Here is a 6,000-nt window from a genome sequence, read left to right on the forward strand (position 1 = left end):
TCCCTGTCTTAATTACATATTCTAGTTTCTTTCTTTAATCATATGAACTAAAAAATAAGTTAGGTTTTTATTTTTGTCCTATTAATTCATACACTTGTAATTGAATAATATCAAACTTTTGGCATGTTGAACCTTTCTAGTAGCTGACGGATTCCCGAATTGATACTAAACAGCAACTTGAGTATATATTATACATAATGAGATCACTGAATTTTTTTTTTTTTTTTTTTAAAGATAAACAGAGACCCTTTTCTTATACCAGGTAACAAATTATGAATCCGGCCCGGATTGAAGATTTTCGCATTTATCTCAATTAAACTAGATTGAAGTTTAAAATCTACGTAATTATTTTTAAATGGCATGGTGATCAGACTCGTCAGAAAACACTAATATTAACACTTTAATCTCGTGTTCTTTTTTTTTTCACCATTTAGATTGCATTAGCTAGTCGAAGAGCTTTCGTAGTTTCAAGAAATGAATGACACTTTTTGACGTATGCATTTTAAACAATTTACTAATGGTAGGTTTGTTCCTAAGTGTACATCATCTGTTACAAATCCAATTTAGATGACAAACGGTCCAATATAGCTAACTTTTTTGGGGTCACTTTTTGTGCCCTTTTTCTGTTAGGATAAGCACCAGGTCCATATAACGATTACTGACAAAACAAAAAAAGTAAAAAGAGAGGAGTTTTAAAATTTTGTTAGATTAACTAAATTAAAACAATATATGATCTAGTGTATGAAGTACTTTATTTGAAGTATTAGGTAGCCTAATCTTATTTTAATTTGCAAGCACGTATATCTCTATTGGTCTGCAAAAGGCCAAATTAGCGATACATCTTATTCTACGTGTGAGTAATATTCCTAATTTATAGAGTGATTAAAACGACACTTTTTGGGGGCATTTTAAGAAATTGGAATGAGACACATAAGATTAGCATGCTTGAGCTTGACCGCCAAAAAAAGATAAGCATGCTTGATATATAAAAGATAAACTCATAGACTTAAATTGGGAGGGTGTTAAAGAGATGAGAGTTTAGGATTTGAAAAACTGTATTTACTCTCATAGAAATATAGTAATGCTTACATATGTTTATATGTGAGAGAGAATGCTAAACCTAATTAACCTAATTTTCTAAACTACATAGATACATATCTTGGTAATAATATCTTGCATGTTGATAATATCTTCTTGATTCTCTATAGACGAAGGTGTATAGTGCTTTGTCTACGGACGTAATAAACGAATATAAAACTACAAATCAAGTTGTAAGAATTTAAAAAAAAAAAAAAAGTTGTAAGAATAATAAATACAAATGAAAAACAATAACCACTGTATACGAAGAAATATTCCACTATAAATGTTATAATTTTTTTTTGAATCTCACTATAAATGTTATAATAAGAAAGCTAAAGTTAAAAATCAAACAGTGCATAGCCTTTTTCAATTACTTTATGCCACTTAGCTAACTCCAAACGGATTATGCACTTGTCTTAATTTTTCTTTGTTGTTGTCACAAATAGACCTGGTTTAAGTTAAACAGATACATATAAAACATATTGGGCATGTAGGTTAGGTCCATTGAGTCCATTAAACTTCAAGCACCTATAGATGGCCCAAAATCTCGACTCAAAATTATGGCAAGAACAGGGCAATTATGGTATCAATTAATTCCAAATTCTATGATTATATGATCCACCGAGTTATTTCCATGTCTATATATAAAAAGGAAAGAAACATCTGTGTAATGTATATTGGACCCATGCCGGTATAGGCTGCTATTATGTTGCATTATCCAAAGAAGAAAGAAATGAAAATGTGTGTCTGTTGTATATAAGGAAACTTCGCGTCCAAATCAAAATCATGAAATTAGGATAACTTTTTAGCTGTCAATGATTGCAATTTGCTCCTTTCTTTGCCTTCTAAAAATGGTTGACCAAAGGCTGTGTTTCTTATTTTTAAACGATATACATTATCCATAAATATCTTAGGTTTGTCACCTTCCACCGAATTATTTTTAGTTTGTATTTCCAAATGTATTAAAATCTTAATAAATTCAATTTGGGTTGATATTTTCGACTTGAAATGAAATGGATATGAGTTGTTAAATAAGGGAGATTTAACTAAGACAGGTTGAGTTGAATAAGAAATTGCTTACGGAAACCCAAATGATTAGTCGATTTTTTTTGTTATTTTTTTAACTACTAATGGAGAAGAAATAATTAGGAGTGAAGGAATGTTCTTTGTTGATAACGTTCTTAAAATTTCTTGTGAAGAAAGAAAGACACATAGGCGTATTTGGTTGGCTTTTGGAAACAAGTAAAAAACTCACGAGAACTAATCAAATAAAGCAGATGTCGTGTCCGTCTCCTATTGAAAAAATAAAATAAAATAAAGAGTGCATTGCATGTGATGGTAATCTATTAGTATTATCATGTAGATCTGGAAAAATGTCGTTTAATAGCCGAAATTTAAAAAAATGGCCGTTTAATACGTGAACTTGTTATATGACCAATTTAAACATGAAGTAAATGTTGACCGGTCAATCTAAACATGAAGTATTCGTTGACCAGGCCAAAAACCACCCGCTGTTATCTGTCGTTAACAGATTCGATAACAATCGTTAACGATTCCGTTATTACTTAAAACAACGTCGTTTTGGGCTTAATCTAAACCCCGAAAATCCCCAAATTGATTTTCAAATCCCTAATTTTGAAAAATCCCCAAAATTAGAACCCTAAGGCCAATTTTCGAATCCCAAATCTTCTAATTGTCTTTCCAAATGGTGTTAGTTAGGAAGAATAGCGTCACATCGAGGATTGGATCACCTATACGAGGCGAAGCAGAGAATGTTGTGGATGCTGGAGTTGAAGCTCGAGGCGAATCTGAGATTTTTGTCGGAGACGGAGTCCAAGCTCCACCGGCGGAAGGCGTTTCAGAGCCAGGTGGCGGAGATGGATTTCTAGTTCAACCGAATGTCGGAGACAAAGCTCGTGGCCGGCGAAGAAAACGACGTCGATTTGGGGATTTAGAGATTTCGATTAAGCGCAAAACGACGTCGTTTTAGGTAATAACGGAATCGTTATCGGCTGTTATCGGATCTGTTAACGACAGATAACGGCGTGTGGTTTTTGGCCTGGTCAACGAATACTTCATGTTTAAATTGGCCGGTCAACGTTTACTTCATGTTTAGCGGTTCTATGTTTTGGGAATTAGAATTAACTATAGTATATGATAAAATCTCAATCATAATATTTGACAAATCTAAATTTTTTCAATAAAACTAAAAAAACTAATTTCAGAAAATATTTCTAAAATTAAAATTTATTTCTCATTTATTTTTTTCCAAATTTTCCTCGATTTCCTTACTAAAACAAAACTTTTTGATTTGTAATGTATTTTAGAATAACGCGTTTATACACAACTAGGGGAGGTCTCCGCGCCCAGCGCGGGGTTATATGTTGATTAAGATCAGAATTAATAATTAATATTTAGGGTTATCAAGTTAGGGATATTTATTGAATTAATTTTGTCAAGAGTCTAATTTTTATAACGACATTAATATAGAATTATGGTAAAACGCTATAACTTTTGATATATATTATTAGTAATCAACAATTAATAGTGTTTTTGAATCACAAACAATTATTAGTGTTTATATCTTGATATATATAATAGAATTAAATATAAAAAATCTATATATTTAAACCAACAATATATTAGCAACGCCCCGACCGCCACTGTCCATGGGTTCCCACGTCCAGTCTCGGTCTTTAGGCCCATCTTCTTTGTTTTGTCGTACTCTTGATTTTATGACATATTCATGCTTACTCGTTTCTTTCATATTAGCAACGCCCCGACCGCCACTGTCCGTGGGCTCCCCACGTCCAGTTTCGGTCTTTAGGTCCATCTTCTTTGTTTTGTCGTACTCTTGATTTTATGACATATTCATGCTTACTCGTTTCTTTCATATTTGTAATGCCACGACCGCCACTGTCTGTGGGTTCCCACGTCCAGTTTCGTTCTTTGAGCACATCTTCTTGGTTTTGTAGTACTCTTGGTTTTATGACATATTCACGCTTCCTCGTTTTTTTCATATTTGTAACGCTCCGACCGCCACTGTCCGTGGGTTCCCCACGTCCAGTTTCAGACTTTAATTTGGGCCCATCTTCCTGGTTTTTGTTGTATTCTTGATTTTATGACATATTCATGCTTTTAGATTGTATGTCACTGGAGTTTTTCGTAGTAGGAAACAAATAATTGAAAAATATAATCTCTTACCATATCTCTTACCTATCAAGTAAGTCATCTTGCTCTTTGAAGTAGTTATGTACGTAAAATTTCAATGGTATAGAAACAGGCATCTCCTTTGTATATATCGTGTCATATTTATCGTCCCTATTGTAGTATCTTTGTCTCTACCTTCGCCATTGGTCGCTGCGTAACCCTTCAGTTGATCTCTTGTTTATAAAACCCATATAAAAAGTTGTAAGAGAAATATCATTTTCTTAACTGTATCGTATATGTATTTGTAGTATATTGATCTGAGATTGCAAAGATGTATGCCTATCAAGAAGCTCTTAGCAAAGTAAACACTGAAGATAGGTACTAAAAATGAGAGGGTTACAGAGAGCAAGTATCTATCCCTTAGAAACCACTATGTGCAACTGAGAATAATTCATATATGTACATACATACACATGTATACAACGTATTGAAGCTTTTAAATTTAAATATCGAATGCTACAAAACTGGAAAATTGCTTGTGGAGAAAGCAATATGAACATGGCCACATATATAACAAATAACCGATTATGCTTGTCGTAGATCATTCTCTTTCAAACCAAAAGTTTTACCTAAACAACATATCAAGTGACTCACAAGAGATACATAAGAGCCATATCCTAAAAATATCCGGCAAAGCAAAAACGCTCCAGGTTCGAGAAGGAAGTCATTGGAAAATTTGAGTATATACCAAACTGGAGAGTAATTCGGCTACAAAGAGAGATGTGTTGGCTTTGAAGAAAAAGCTATGTGATGCTCTACCTTTTATTTATGAATTTTATGCTATGAATATATGTTTTTGTTAGGGTTCAACTTCAGTCTCCGGATTAGAGACTTATATTCATCCGACAAACAATTCGATGTCACAATCAACGCTACAAAATTGGTGGGTTCTCTCTATTAACAAACAAAAAAAAATTCTGGGGTATATATATTTTTTTTGTTTTGTTAGATCCATACGACGAAGAACATGACGAAGAACACCAAAAATTCTCATCAATCCGGTACGTTTGATCTTATTTTTATTAGTTTAACAATTACGGTTATGTCCGAATCTGAAATAACCATGGCTCCAGACTCCTTCACACCATGGCCACATATCACCGGAGTGGAGACGATTTCAAATTCGGAGCTTCTCTTCGCATATAAAATCATACATATGGTCTCTTTGTTTCGGGTTCCCTCTACAATAATTAGTACATATTTCAAAACTGAGCTACAAAAGAGCACATTGGATTTTGGTAAACATCAAGATTGCTTCCTACCTTCCAAGAAACATGATAGACTAATTCACATCCAAGACCAAACATTAGCCACATAAATCCTGAATCAAATTAAACGATCTTAGGATGCTCTTCATAATCCGTAAGTTAAAGAGACTTGCATTAATATTGCAAATTAGACTCTAGAGGTCCACAATGGTTAATCAGAGTGTATCAAAGACGACGAATAAAGCATGAATTAGAATATCAGCAGAGGAAGCACACAAATATTCAATAAACGTAATCAATCACTGAGAATAGCATGGACCCAACTTTTGAAAGATTCATAAAAAGGAAGATTTTTCCTATGCAACAATATTCAAACAATGAGAAGATCAATGATTGATGACTAACCATACAACCGAAGCAAAGCCATAAACAGAAACGAAAGTACTAAAGAGCCACAACAGCAGTGATACGACATTTGTTTCCTCGCACTGGAAACAATGAC

The sequence above is a fragment of the Arabidopsis lyrata genome (assembly GCF_000004255.2).
Source record: "Arabidopsis lyrata subsp. lyrata unplaced genomic scaffold ARALYscaffold_3, whole genome shotgun sequence".
NCBI lineage: Eukaryota > Viridiplantae > Streptophyta > Magnoliopsida > Brassicales > Brassicaceae > Arabidopsis > Arabidopsis lyrata.